This window comes from Ceratotherium simum, chromosome 31, assembly GCF_057802395.1.
Source record: "Ceratotherium simum simum isolate JZ-2026a chromosome 31, ASM5780239v1, whole genome shotgun sequence".
NCBI classification, from domain to species: domain Eukaryota; kingdom Metazoa; phylum Chordata; class Mammalia; order Perissodactyla; family Rhinocerotidae; genus Ceratotherium; species Ceratotherium simum.
The window spans coordinates 6,182,759-6,198,916 of NC_141930.1; the positions used below are offsets into that span (position 1 = coordinate 6,182,759).

The 16,158-nt window shown below is 38.0% G+C and overlaps 1 long non-coding RNA gene across 15 annotated transcripts in view; it reads right to left on the minus strand.

The window, feature by feature from the left end:
* Positions 1–16,158, minus strand: part of LOC147913009 (uncharacterized) — a 94,551-nt gene that overhangs the window by 21,346 nt on the left and 57,047 nt on the right. Inside the window, exon 1 of one of the 15 annotated variants that reach the window (XR_015549215.1) lies at positions 3,835–5,131. The exons of 4 other annotated variants lie outside the window; for them this stretch is intronic. This is a non-coding gene — a long non-coding RNA (uncharacterized LOC147913009). 10 more of the 15 variants (XR_015549225.1, XR_015549227.1, XR_015549226.1 and 7 more) reach the window with 10 other exon arrangements.

Sequence of the window (16,158 nt, forward strand, 5' to 3'; positions counted from 1 at the left end):
GACACCAGTGAGACGGGACACGCTACTTAAATAACCAAAAAAGAAAAAGATAAGAGTTCTCGTGAACAAAATTCTCAAAATTTTTTTTTTCTCAAAGTTTACAACAATGGCTTAATGGAATTGCTATACCTTAGGTAGAAGGAAACACAAATAGGTTTCACATTCACCTTTTCCTCCACACAAGTGAATCGAAAGTTCTAAAGCCTTAAAATATATCACCATTTTAAGTTCCATCCTATAGGATTATATCTTCACACTTTGGTTCTTCTTCCAATTAATGGTCCATTTGCGGAATGCATATGTAGTTATTTCAGTTCTGTATGGCTCATTAGAGAGCCCTCTCAGTAACGGGCTTCACTCCCCTCGGTCTGATGTGAATGTATTCATCAAGGACATACCATAAAATAACTAATAAAGTAAATTTGGAACATTTAAAAAGAATAAAGCACAACTTACTTTCCTTAAAGAAATAATTTAATCTGTTGTGGCTGTTTTAAATATTTGAAATAGGGAAGAAATTCTTTACAGGTGGTTTTTATTGTAACTTGGAACCTGACTCCTCATTCAAATGTGCATATTAATGTCTAATGCATATCAGAGCAACTCCTGTGGGAAGAATAAATGTGTTAGACTGTGCAAGTATAAAGAATAAACATGAAACCTGGCAGAAGGTCAGATGGTGGAACTTCCATTCTGTTTCTCTTGCCCTGAGTAATTGCCCAGTTTGCAAGAAACTGTTGTCCCATTTAAATAGCAGGGTTGATCATGATGTAGTCTGACTTGTAGATGAAACCCTATGTAACTGTGTTGCTCATGCAATTCTACTCAATCATTTTTTACTTTTACTTTTCTATTGTCTCAAGGAGGGGCCAGTTTGCACCTTCTTGATTAAAGAATGATTTCTTCAGCAAAACTCTCCTACCTCAGACACGTTGACAGTTATATATTGAGAATAAAAACCCTAGATTTTTCACTGGCAACCAAAAATTAGATGTTTTTTCCTTCTCTACTGACAACAGGAAGTTAACAATAATTGAAAGGAAAATATTGAATAAAACAGTAACTATCCTAGATGCATCCTATAATATGAATTGTATATGACATATTAAAAGCAAGACTAAGTTGTTAATTGACAAATTGTGAGACTGTTCATTTGACCACAAGTACTGTCACTTACAAATAAATAATTCAACTGTGAACCAAGATCTAGAGATACCCTTCACTGCTTTAGACATAACCTGGTTACCAAGAAGGTGTCATTTGTAAGGCAAGTTCCCTCAAATTCACACATGTGCTGTTCCATCAAACTCCATGTCAATCTAGTCTTATACCCACATTTAACATTCGAATTCAAACCATACAGACAACAGTAAACAAAACCAGTGTACTATCCTTAACGTGCAATGCTAACAAACTTTTGAAGAAACAACCATTTTCAACTTATCTCTTTCTGGTGTATTGCTCCTGAGCTAAGATAGGTATTTTTTAAATGAGTATTTCAGTATCAGTGATAGGTGATACCACAGCTCTCTTGTTTTCAATACTGCCCAACTCATATATAATTGAAAGAGAGACAGGACATGGAGTTGAAAAAATGATGATGTTATTCTTAGCTACACATTATGATGGTCATAGATAACTGTAATAGTAAAATACCAAAATATATTAAGAATTCTATCAGTTTTATGAAATACACATCGAAACTCAGACTTCAAAAGGTCTGAAGTAGACTATAAATAAATGACATGAAGTAGTTTTCATAGGGAACATATAAATTTGTTTAGGTGAAATTAGGTCTGTAATTGACAGGATGGCAAGTTATAAATAGTCAATTCAAGAGGGTGGAAAGTAATAGGCCATTTAAGACCATTCTCAGACTTTCGAATCTCTAAATTTGTGTTTTCTCTGTCTTACCTCTCCCATCTCCTGCTTCAGCCATTTATAGCAAGGCATCTAGCCTCAAATAGGCTGGCTGGTCATGAATAAACCATCCATCTAGCAATGCATTACACAACCCTCGTATGGAAGCATATTCGTTAAATATTTAAGATATTTATATTCTGTTCTGGCAAGAAGGCTGATTCTTAGATGCAAGATTCAGGGTCACTGGATAAAGGGGAGCCACTCCTGTTATTAGCCAACCGAGGCAAGACAGAATGCAATGGAGAGGCCTTTGTTTAAAAGTAAAAATGATGCATACTAACTTGATACTTTCCTTGAGGGACCGGAAGGGAGTGGCAAAAATAAAGAAAAGAAAAATCAAGAACTTGGCTTCAGAATTGACCAACCAGAATTCCTCATGTGCCTGTATTTCTTGCAAGCTGTATAACCTCTCAAAGCTTCATTTTCCTATAAAATTTGCCTAAAAAAACAACTGAAATTACCCTGGATGTTAGTATTAAACGAAGAGATACAAGTGTAACATGGCTGTATTTACCACACCTGAGAAAGTCTCAAGGTGATCTAGTTCAGGTCCCCCAAGTAGAGGGATGTGGTTAGGGATCACACTTTTCGACCCCCTAATTTTTTACTTACAAATGTCCTGGGATTTGTAGTAGGCAAATGCAGGGGGTGAGGGAGGGCAACAGTAAAATAATCAAACAGGAATAAAGCAAGTCGTAGGGCAAAAACAACATGGGGCCCTGAATTATGAAGAGGTGAGGTCCTCAGAAGACACTGAAAAGAGAAACTGTTAGGACAGATTCTAGTGGGAGCAGCCCACGGAAGGTGCAGCTCAAGAGAAAGTGAAAGAGTTTGCTGTGGCTCCGTTCCTACGTGGAGCCAGGAAACCCGGCAACGACTCTGCATTGACCATCTGCAGTTCCTTGCACCTGGCTCTTCCCAAATATCAGGCTTCCTTTTTGGGAAACTTTCTGGGGATTGGCCGTCAGAGAATACTTTTTCTGAAAACCCTCTCCTTTATATATTTTTTGTCTTCAAGCCATATATATATAAATATAGATGTATAAATATTTTCTTTTGCCAAAGAAATGTCCTGTCTTTTGTCTGTTCTGCAAACCCGTGTCTCCTTTCTAATTTCTGAGTAAACTCTTTTCTCTTTTCTTATATTCTTTAACAATAGCACTTAGTGGCCCTTAAAATTCAGTTTGAATGAAGGAAAATAAATTCCCTTTCGGCTTAATCTTCAAATACAACCAGGTACTGAGGTGAAGAAATAGTTGCACCCAAATGCAACTTCTAATGCAACCAAAAAAGGGGGGAAAATGAACATCTATATCCTGCCATATATTTACTAAATGCTCCATGGTGCCTGCATGCAATAAATATTAAAACAATAGATAATATTTCTGTTTGAGCACCAAAACATGATGTTCTATCATGTAGATAGAACAGAGCTGTGGTCTTTGCAATAAGTTACCAATGTTAAATTTAGACTGCTATTGCTCATAAGTAAAAACACGTTTCTCTATATGTTTTCATAGCTTTTATCTCCCTTTCTATCCTGCAGATATCCACTGTACCAAAGTGAACCACACTTAGAACAACGCATTACAGCGTGATCATGCAAACCAAAAGTGTTCTTGAGTCCTCCACACAGAATGGTAGTAGCAGTGAGTGATAATTAAGGATTTTAAAACCTCCAAAGGGTGAGTGAAATTCACAAGAGCCTGAAGCATGGACTGCTAGACTCCTTCCAACCTGTGCTTTAATTCAGTGCATTTGCATCTCAGCCCAAACCAAATAAGACAACTTATCAAAGCCCTTGCCCCATCAAACGGCAAATTTTAAAAAATTTTTGTACCTCCTTGGTACTGTTTCTCTAAATTTCTAAAACCATTTGTATGTCTCCCATGGGGAAGACAGGTCACTTACTTGATCCCTACTTTCTGTGCTTCTTAGACACCCAAGCCTTCTCTATTTTCTTTGACCCTCAGAGTCCTGAAGTTCTAATAGTCCAATGGCCCTGTGCAGCTTCTGAAGCCAATTTACTAGCACATTCCATCCCCCGCCACATCATCTTAGGTGAATTTTCCTAAATTTAAAGCTCCTTCATCTCACAAAGCCGTACCATTCCCCTGTCCCACCTACTGCTTTCCCCTTGAGTCTCAACATCCACTAGAAAAAGATTGGATTTGTAAAACCCCTGACTGAAGTTGGTCTATGAAAATTTTGGCCCACTGAGAGAGCCAAATTCACTTCACCTCATCTCTCCTGTACACTTTTTATTGCTTTCCCTTAACTTTCCTTCCTTACTTGGTCCACATTTGTTTACAGCATATGAGCTAGCACTGATATAAATGTGTTACCAACAAAGAACACATTTCTTTTCATTATTAACATTATCTGCCCCATAGGATTAGGCTCAGATAACTATAAAGTAGAATTATGATATATTCAAGTTTTCAAAAATTATCACCACACTTCTCCTCTTTTGACAAGGGATTGAGTAGAGAGTTTGGCAATTTAAGACTTATATCCAATTAGAGTAGAAACACAGGTATTGCCAAACATCAGTGCTGCAAAATACCATTTTTGCAGCCCTATGAGTAATATTATTTTCTAGTAAGCAATCATTTCTTCACTTAATCCCATATTAGATCGTACCTCTGTCAATGTTTGTAATGAAGGTGAGCAGTTTGTTTTTGGCCCCAGGACATGCTGTTAAAAATAAAATGTGCAACTTCCACTGTGCCTTTGGGAAGCATTTAGACATCTGTACACTTTACGTCGTCTTTCCTACGTTGCCATAGAGAGTATCATCTTGTCTTCTTCTATGGCAGCTCTGAGATAATATACAAAGCTGGTGTGGAGTTATGGAATGCCATTTGGAGACCCCTCAAAGCGTTCTCAAATATAATTCACTTCCTTTGGAAATATGTATTATCCGTTCTTCCAAAATACAATTTAATTATGCACTTTCATAAAATGTCATCATCCTAGTACACTTGACCTTTTTAACACATATTCTCTTCCTGTCATCTCTATCAATGACAAATGACAGAATAAAGGCCTCGTTAAAAAATTATATCATCCAAGGCATTTTATATAATTATGGGCAATTAGAATTTATAAAACATTTAAATGAATTTAGCTTTTCTTTTAAAGCCCATGAAGCTCATAAGAAAGCCAAAGCAAGCACTGAACACTCAATCTATCAATCAAAAGGCACGGTTTGAAGCAGGTGCCAGACGGCATCCTGGCAGCATCACTACCTCACCTTTGACCTTAGACGAGCACCTCATCCTTTCCAAGATGGTTTCTTCATTTGCAAGACTAGAGAACTAAATTACAAGCTTTCTAAGATTCATTCAGGCAACAAATTCATAACCTCTTAATAGTTACTGGGTATCTATATGTCCAGAACTTACTAGGTGCTATAAGAGATGCAGACATAGCTCTTATCTTGAGCTGCTAATAGTCTATTTTTGTAAGAAATAGGGAAAACATTAAAGCACAATAAAAGACAATTAATAAACAATTACCGGAGTATTTACTAGAGATTGTGTGGTAGCTAACCTGTGTTATAGAAACTAAGAAAAGGGAGAGATAAGTAACGAAAATCTCTGCATTTAAGTTTAATAAGAGCAGCCAGATTCTCTTCAGGTGAACTATAGCCCGCTTTTCTTAGAAAATCTACACCAGATGAAATTATATCCAATTCAACTTGTATTTATTGAATACTTTCTACATAACTAGTTAACTTATTTCAACACAAAATTTTCCTTTCCTATTTTGTTTCATCACTGTTAGTTCTTCTACTAAACTTTGAATCCTCAAAAGCTCTTTGGAATTGTTTTTAGTCCTTTCTCCCTTAATCTAGGAAGTCACTCAGTGTTACCCAGCAACAAAGTAGTGTAGACAGAGTTAGGATTCAGGTTTTCTACTATTTAATTCTCCCCTATGCCCAGTGCCTCTATTACCACACTCTCCTGGGCGAGCTCCCTCTTAACAGTGCCTCCTGCACACTGCCACAGCAAGCATCCTCAAATCACTCCTTTCCTGCAAATCCCATCAGACTATACCAGGCAACTCAGGCAGTGAGAAACCTTAGAAATCATCTAGTCCTCTTTCTCTCCACCACCCACAGGCACATCCTGTAGCAACTACAGAATGGCAGCGTCCAGTGCTATTAAGTGATTACTTAGTGCACTGACACTGTCAGGATTTCATCCCAAATTGGGACTTTTCCCACAATCAACCAACATAAATTTTCTCATTTATGAAAATCAAAACCTAATTCCTACCTTAAGAGTTACCATGAGAAATAAATGAGACAGTCTGTGCCTAGTATACAGTAAGTGCTTCATGCTGTATTAACCATGAATTTTCATTCTCTATATGCTGATGCTTTGACATCTGGGGCCCTAATGACCTGGGAGGGACTGCCCTTCTCAGGGTTAGCTAATTCCTAGTGATATCGAACAACTTGCCCATGAGCACAACTTTCACATGCAAATCAGTCAATGCAGAGCCCACACACCCAACCCTCTCTTCATCAGCCTCTCACATTGCAGGCCACTATCCATCTGCCCTAATCACCCTAGGGCCAGGTACCAAACTATTGGGGAAGCTCCTATACCCCATAGCCCACTGAAATCATTCAAACTAGCCAAAGCTAGTCTGCTTACCCTGCCTTGCCTATTCCTTCTCATGGAAACCACAACAAAGGATCTTGCCCATATTTTCCCCTCAGCATGAGCAACTGACCCTTCTGACTGACACTGGTGCTTCCCTGTGAGGCCCTGTGTTGCGTGCCATGCCTCCTGATTCTAGGGGTCTGTGAATACAATAAACTTCTTCCTTTATGACAATCACTCCCATGTCTCAGCTTCCCATAAAACAAATACATATTAATTTTCCCCTTTCTGACCCTCCCCAAATAATGGATATCCCATCCTTAAACTTCAGCATCCCCAACTGTGACTCCTAGAATTCTCTCCTGCCTAGTAAACTCATAACCAAGACATATTATGTTCTATTTACCTATGGCCTGGCTATCTCCCCTGTCCCTCTTTCAATAGATACATCCAGTCGTGGGTAGAGTTCTACATTTTTCAAATGGTTTTCCCATGTCTCAGGTCGTTTTCCTCCTAGATCTGATGTTCTAACCTACCTTCTAGATTTTTTCCTATGTAGTTTTTCTTTTCTTAGAATAAACAAAACTTGGTTTTAGTCTCAAGTCTAGAAACTTTGTCTGTGTAGGTACTCCAGAACCCTCATCTTACCTCTCAACACATTCAAAAATGAAAAGGCAGGATTGTGTCAAGAGTGAGAACAATAGATTAAGAAAGACTTGATTTTAAAAACTGAATCCACTGTCTGCAGTTCTTGGACAAATTGCCTAGCCTCTCCGAGACTCAATTTTTCACTTGTAAAGTGCAGACAATCATACCACCTATATCATAGAGTGCTTATAAACATTAAATGAGATTAACGTATGTAAAGTATCTGATATACAATATGCTCTAAAAATGGTAGCTCGTATTGCTGGGATTTTAATTGTGGTTGGTATGATGGTAATGTCAGTAGTAGTGATTATTACAAAAATAAGGTCATCACTGAAAATAGACTTTGTAAGCGCCTTTAAAATGTTTATATCTGTCACCTTGGAAAAGTATGGCTCAATATTTGGTTTTAAAATAATGGGCTTTTTTACATATCTCCATGTAAATTTTTTTTTAATTTTTTGTTTATTGCAGTAACATTGGTTTATAACATTGTAAAAATTTCAGGTGTACATCATTGTACTTCTATTTCTGCATAGATTACATCATGTTCACCACCAAAATACTAATTACAACCCATCACCACACACATGTACCGAATTATCCCTTTCACCCTCCTCCCTCCCCACTTCCCCTCTGGTAACCACCAATCCAATCTCTGTCCCTATGTGTTTGTTTATTGTTGTTATTATCTACTACTTAATGAAGGAAATCATATGGTATTTGACCTTCTCCCTCTGACTTATTTCACTTTGCATTATACCCTCAATGTCCATCCATGTTGTCACAAATGCCTGGATTTCATCATTTCTCATGGCTGAGTAGTATTCCATTGTGTATATATACCACATCTTCCGTAAATTTAAAAACAAGTCCAACCATTTAAACATCTATCGTGTGGAGGCAATTCTTTTTGGATCAAACTTATTTTTTAAAGGAAGAGCATCAATTCGTTGGATGTATGCATTCAGTGTTCATTTGCTTAAAACATGTCTACCTCCAAATATACAACAGAAAAATAAAGATTAAGTTTACATTTGTGTAACTCTGCATAGGTTGACTTTTCTCATGCGTTGTCATTGGATCCTTACAAAAATCTAGTGATATGAGCATAAAAAGAGTGTCATGAGCATAAAAGCATCGTTATCACCATTTCACACATGAAGAAACTGAAGGAGGGAAAAGTAATTAAAATTAGTAGAATGTCTAACTTCATATATAAATGATTTTCATAATAACCGTGACTACTCCACTAAAATGGCTCTTGTCAAGGCCACTTAATACCTCCAAATTAACCAATCCATCGGTTACTTCTACGTCTTTATTTTATTAAAGCATTTGACAAAGTTGACCCCGTCTCTTTTCTTGAAATATTTTCCTCACTTAGCTTATTCGACACTGAATTACCTGATTTCTGTTCCCACTTTCTCTTGCTCCTTCTTGGTCTCTTTTTGCTGGATGCATCCCTTAGTCCTGACTTTAAATTATGGAGTAGCTCCGATTTTTCTCTTCTTTTTCTATAATTTCCATTTAGATGACCTCCTGCAGTCCTACGGCCTTAAATATCATCTAAACGTTGGTGACACCCAGACTCATGCTGCAGCCCCAGACCCGAAGCCCATGAACTGCAGGCCTGAATATTTACTAACTTACAGTACATCTCCATGGAGGTCTTACAGACACCTCAAAACCTAACTTATCCAAAACAACTATATTTGTTTCTGACCCCAACTCTAATACCATCTCCTCTCCCAATCTTCTCATGTCTAAAATGATTCCTATCATCCACCCAAAGTCAGAAACAGAGTCCTCATTTTTCCCAACTTCACAGAGCCAATCCTTCAGAAAATCTTGCCTGCTCCAACTGCACAGTATATCCCCAATCTACAACTTCTTTCCACAGCTATCTCTCAGGTTCAAGTTTAATTATTTCTTACTTGGACTACTGAAATACCTTTTCACTAAGGTCTCAGCTTTTATTTTTGCTCTCCTACATTCCATTCCCTATGAAAGAGCTACAGTAATCTTTATAAAACATACATAGATTGTATCACTTATCTGTTTAAACCCTCTAAAGACTTCCCATTATTGGCAGAATAAAGCTGAGCTCATTATCGTGGCTCCAAAGCTCCTACATAATCAGTTCCTTGCCTACCTTTCTGATCACTTCTGGTACAATACTCCTCATTTATCACATTCCAACCATACGAGACACCTTTCTCCGTTCCTTGATCTTGTCAAAATTCTTCCCACCTCAGGGCTTTTTTACAAAAATTCCTCTGCCTGAAATGCTTTCCCCCTATATTTTCAAATGGTTGGGGGCCTCTCATCATTCAGGTCTTTGTTCAAATATATACCCAGGACCTAGTAAGAGCTCAATCAATGTGGGCTGAATCAGTGGCATGAATGAATGAAGTGGCATCCCCTCAGAGAGACTCTGCCTGAGTATCTGAAGTACACCCATCTAGGTATCTGTCTCAGTCATTCTTTAACATTACTATGTTTTATTTTTCTCACAGAACTTATCACTCTCTGGAATTATTTATTTTCAGATTACCTGTTGATTAGCTGCATATGCCACAAAAATGAAATGTCATGAGTGCAGGGATCTTCCCTGTCCTTATGCTCGACTGCATCTCCAGTGCCTGGAACAGTGCCCAGTTAAAGGAATATCACAATGATAGCCACTTTGTTGAATGAATAACGAGTGAATAAATAAATGAACCCATTTTGCAGGTGAAGAAAATGTGACTCAGAGAGGTTAAATAAATTTCCTAAGATCATATAGGTCATATAGATTTGTGGCTAAACAAGGATTCCACGCTGAAACTGTTGGACCTCAAATTCCTTTCCATTTCCAATATGCCATGGTAGGTGGAACTTGAGATCTGGACAAGATGTGTAGACTCATTTGTCCCTGTTTCTACTACTAACTATAACTATACATTCCAGAAATAACACAAGAGGCAATCAAAAGAAAACTCTGAAAGGTGATAAAAGGAAGAAGAACTGGTTTCGGATCCCAGGACTAGAAAAAATAATACAAGGGCAATTTACATGCACACTCTTCTCAACCTAGCAACAGCAGACAGGCTCATTCTTTCCCTCGGTGGATTGGAAGTCTCTCCGACAACACCAGGTGAGCTCAGCAACACCCATAAGGGGACAGATAGGGAACCACACTAACAATAAGCTGCCAGAGGAAGTGCTCTCCTCTGCACAGGGCCTGACATGCCCCTCCTTCACCAAGAGATATGGGTAGCTGCAAAGAGGGATCCCGCCACAAGCCCACTTGGACCTGGAAGACTCATAGTCCCTGTGGGCTGAGGCTCCTCCCCTCCACCCAGAGACACCAGCTCCCCAGCCCCAGAAAACCCCTTGAGTCCTCTTGGGCAGCACCAGCAGGGCCCAATAGCAACCATATCAGTAACCGATTAACCAAGTAGACTAGAATAACATTGCAAATGCTCTGAAAGTTAAACTGAACCACAGACCAAAACTGTAGCTAAGGCCTGTGTACTAATCAACAGGGTAACTGCCTGATAAATATGAGATTTAAATAGGATCCAGAGTGTCCTATCAAAATAGATGAGATGTTCAGGATACAATCAAACATCACTCATCATGTCAAGAATCTAGAAATCACAACTTGAAAGAGGAAAGACAATCAAGTGATGCTAACAGCAAGATGAAGCAGATATTGGAATTATCTGACAAGGATTTGAAAGCAGCCATCATAAAAATGCTTTAACGATCAATTACAAATTCTCTTAAAAAACAGATGGAAAAAATAGAAAATCCCAGCAAAGAAATGTAAATAATAAATATTAACTAAATGAAAATCACAGAACTAAAAATACGATAATAGGAATAATAAACTTGCTGGATGGTCTCAGTAATAGTGGAGACGACAGAGGGTTAAATCAGTGAACTTGAGGAAAGATCAATAGAATTTAGTCAGTATGAAAAAGAGAGAAAAAAACAGGAAAAAAAATGAACAGAGAGTAGAAGACTTGTGGGAATATAACAAAAAGTTTCAACATTCATATCATTGGAGCCTCGGAAATCAAGGAGAAAGACAGTAGGGCTGAAAGGGTATTCAAATAAATAGTAGCTGAAAGCTTCCCAAATTTGGCAAAAGACACAAACCTACAGATTCAAGAAGCTACATAAACCTTAAACAGGATAAACCCAAAGGCATTCTTGGCAAAATCCATCATAATTAAACTTCTGAAATCTAAGACAAAAAGAAAATTTTGAAAGCACTCAGAGAGAAATGATGAGTTACTTATAGGAGAACGCTCATTCTAATGACAGCAGATTCCTCCTATGAAACCATAGAGGCCAGAAGGAAGTAGCTAAATTTCAATATTATGTTTTTTTCCTAAACAAATAGGAAGAATCATTAACTATCACAAACATGTAGATAAATCTCTAGTGCTACTTACCTGGAAGCAAACTAGATCAAGTTGCAGTGTGAGAAGCAGCTCTGTGCAAATCAATGCCTGGAGTTCCACTGGAGGCATCTCTTTGAGAGTCTCCTGGGTCTTCTCTACATGAATTATGTCCTTAGCAGGATTTCTAAATTTGAGAAAATCTATCCAACCACTTTTGCTATATGCAGTAACCATCGGAGAGAAACTTAATTTTATTTACATAGATTAGCCAGGAGAGCAAACTCTAGCTTGGTACTTCATGCATTTTATAGATGCACACTCAATTTTCAACATTGTACTAAAAGCTTAAGTTTAGTCTGACCATGCCTTGCCTCTAAAAATAGACAGGCACTCTGGAAATGGACACGGTATTTATTTTGTTGATATATATCAAATACAGTTTTCAAATTTCCTTATAAGATTAGAAACCCCATTGAAAGATTGCAAACGCTCAGTATTTAAATGGTAGGGAACTACTAGGAAAGATAGAGGGGAAAATAAGATTGCTGATTATAGCTTCTTTAAAAGTTACTGCCATTGTTTGACCTTAGCATACCATTTTATTTAAAATATGCTTGTTTTATATATACAAAACTTCTTTTGAAATGATTATTAGACAGTTAAAGATTTTATTTATTTATTTATTTTTCCCCCCAAAGCCCCAGTAGATAGTTGTATGTCATAGCTGCACATCCTTCTAGTTGCTGTATGTGGAACTCGGCCTCAGGATGGACAGAGAAGTGGTGCCTCGGTGCACGCCCGGGATCCGAACCCTGGGCCACCAGCATCGGAGTGCGCACACTTAACCACCAAGCCACGGGGCCGGCCCTAGACAGTTAATAAGTCTTTTGAAGACTAAAGGCTGTCTGTTAAGTATGTAAGGTATTTCAGCTTTGCCTCTGATAGTATATATCCTCAATGAAATGTAACTTGAAAATGGATTTTCTTATCATCCATGAAAAAGTATAAACTTAATCTAGTTTCAATTTCTTTATCTCAATACCCTTTTAATTGACACTTTGCCTCACCTAATGAAAAAGCACTCTCTCCACAATCACAACTATTAGAATCTTATTTTGCCCTTGTCAAGACTAACAGACAGCAAGTTGAAGCTTAAACACTGATAGCTGAAAATCTTCTCATCCAAAAGCCTGTAAAAATCTTCAGTATCTTGACTGAATATATATCTATTATTCTTTATACCTAACTTCAAGAGGATTTAGAATGACCGATAACAAGATTCAAGAAAGTCTTAATGCACTTTAATTCTAGCTTTAGAAGTATTAGGTACTGCGATTTTTTTTTCCTTTAAAACATATTTGAATATACAAGAGGAGCTAAAGGTAAGTTATACAGACTTCTTAAAATATACCATTTACTGTCTGTCTTTTTAAAAATAATTCAATTTGTTCACCATCCACGAAAAAAAGTATATCCGCTGGGATATAGCTGAGTGTAACTCTACATTAGCAGCCAAAAGCAATGTAAATCCACAAACAGAGTCCATAAGTTTCTGAAATTCTCAATCTTCCTTTGTTAAATAGCATAAATTATGATACTGGTAGTGAAATCAGAGTTCTACGGGTGATTAGAGAACTTATTAAATAATACGTAACTCATCTATATGATGCAATACCATGCATATATTAAAAAATCAGGTCCTCACAGTATACACAAAAGTGGGAAAATGCTTACTCTTTATTGTTAAGGAAAAACAGAATATGAATTGTATTTCTGGAGCATCCAGATTTTTTATATATTTCTTACTCTTGTTTATTGTTTTGTAGTCACATAAATTTCAAATATATGCATGTAAACCCTGACAGTAAGTCACAGCTGAGTTTGTATCAGTTTACCCAACTCACCAGCTGCTTTATTTTCATTGAGTCTATCTGACACTACTCTTGCCTCTAGGAGCGATGATTTGCTTTTAGTCAATTAAGAAGACACACAGAGTTTATTCGTGATGTCACCAAGATGGACAAGTAGGAGATCCCACAAACAGCAGCAATTAGACAGCTATCCACGAACAAAAAGAGCTTTGGGAGAGCTCTGGGGTCCACTTAAGAAATTTCAGCAGCACAGTGGAACAAAGGGCTTGAGAATAACTGCCCAAAAAGGGAAGGAAGACAGCTTCGTTTTGCCTATATCATCCCATCTCCCAAGCTGCATGGCTCAGCAGCAAGAGGGAACTTCCCAGCTAGAAAGAGTTCCCTTTGCAGGGGAAGGAAGAGCAGGGTGAGCGACCAGCTTCCTCAGCCTTTCAGGGCAATGCATGAAGGTCCCGCCTTGTTTCCACCCCACCCGGAGACCTGCACAGCTGAGACATACAGAGATGGCTGAGAGCAAGGAAGACAAGCAGGGGCTACCAGCAGCAGCCACGCAGCGGAGCAATCGGGGTTCCTGGTAACCTGCTCTGCACACAAACCCAGCTGCTTCTGCCACGGGAGAAAACAGACCCAGCACAGCTGTCCTCACCGGCCTCCTCTGCCAAGAGCCTGCAAGGAACCAGCAGCCAGGGCTGTGCACACCGACAGCCAGGGGCACTGGCTGGGTGGTGGGAATGTAAATTTGTACAGCCACTATGGAAAACAGCATGGAAGTTCCTTAAAAAATTCAAAATAGAACTACCTCTGATCCAGCAATCCTACTTCTAGGCATATATCCAAAGATGATGAAATCACTATCTCAAAGAGATATCTGGACTCCCACATTCATCGCAGCATTATTCACAATAGCCAAGACATGGAAACAACCTAAGTGTCTTTGAATGGATGAATGGATTTCAAAATGTGATATATGTATATATATAAACACAATGGAATATTGTTCAGCCATAAAAAAGGAAATCCTGCCATTTGAGACAACATAAATGGACTTCGAGGGAATTATGCTAAATGAAATAAATCAGACAGAGAAAGAGAAATACTGTACGATCTCACTTGTATGTGGAATCTAAAAACATCGAACTCATAGAAACAGTAGAATAGTGGTTGTGAGGGGCTGAGGAGTGCGGGAAATGGAGAGAAGTTGGTGAAAGGATACAAACTTTCAGTTATAAGATGAATAAGTTCCAGGGATCTAATGTACAGCATGATGACTATAATTAACAGTACCCGTATTGTATACTTGAAATTGCTTTGAGAGTAGAGCTTTAATGTTCTCACCATAATGACAACAATTATGGTAATTATGTGATGGGAAGGATGTATTAACTAACCTTATTGTGGTAAATATTTCACAATACATACATGTATCTAATCATTGCATTATACACCTTAAACTTACACAATGTTACATGTCAACTACGTCTCAATAAAGCTGGAAAAAAAAAAAAGAAGACATACAACTTTGCAAGGTCAGAAGAACAAATAGTTTTCCAATATGGTCATGTTGTGAGTCGATAAATATAGAAACACTTGTTCTTAAGAAGTAAATTCAAATGGTAGCTACAGTTTCAGATATGCTTATCTTCAAACAGATGTAACAAAAATCTTCAGAATCCTCCACCATTTCAGATAAAAACTACTAAAATGAGCATGAGTGACAACCTTGACTAGTGGCATCTAAATCATAAGAATCATGTTCTGTAGTAAGAGAATAGAATACAGCTGGGGAAAGTTTGAATTTATGTAAAGAATGGTGCCCTTTTTATGTACAGGTCCTCTGTTACGCACATTCATGATCTTGAAGCTGGGTACCTGAGTGTTACTGTAAATATTCCATACGAGCATGGTTACCCTCCAACTTTGCTCCCAACACAGACACAGATGAAAAGAATAAATAAACTTAGTTCCCATTAGATGTATATGTTATGTCCAAATGCTTGTTTCACAGAACATGCATAATTATAGCTTATTAACTTGTTGTTTACTTGTCTAACCAAAGGGGTCACTCAAGGTTCACAAGGATTTATAAGCCTGTTTTGCAGGAGAAAAAGAATGCCTTTAAGGAAGTTACAACTACCAGATAACTAGCCCCCTGTGCTGCCACTGACGCCAAGAAGTCTGGTTGCCCAAGGTCTTATCTAAAGTGAAAGAAACACAGATTTCCCCTTTGTTTCCCCAAAACTCCACCTCCCAAACCCCTTAGCCCTATGAAGACCCCCTGCTTTCTTCCTTTGTTAAGGCAGCTCTGAGAAAACCTATTCTCCTGCCTTCTCATTTTGGCCAATTCAAATAAACCTTTCTCTACCTCCAAGCACCAAGTGTCTCAGTGACTGGCTTACTGTGCACATTGATCTGAGCTTAAGAGGTTCAGTATAAATCTCATCTAAAGTTTTGATCACAAATGAGAAATTTGTGTTCACAAAATCTATGTAAATTTCTCACTGCCCAAAGCTGGCAAAAGGCAGAGCTTAGATGTCTCAATATCAATTCTTTTTACTACATGAGACATATTGTGGGATCCCATATCAAAATGCCTGAGAGAGTTATAAAGGAAGAATGGGTAGGTGATAGGCTACTCCAGTCATCTACGTATTAGATGAGTAAATAGCACCACCATTCCCACAGTTGCTCAAGACATAAGTTTTT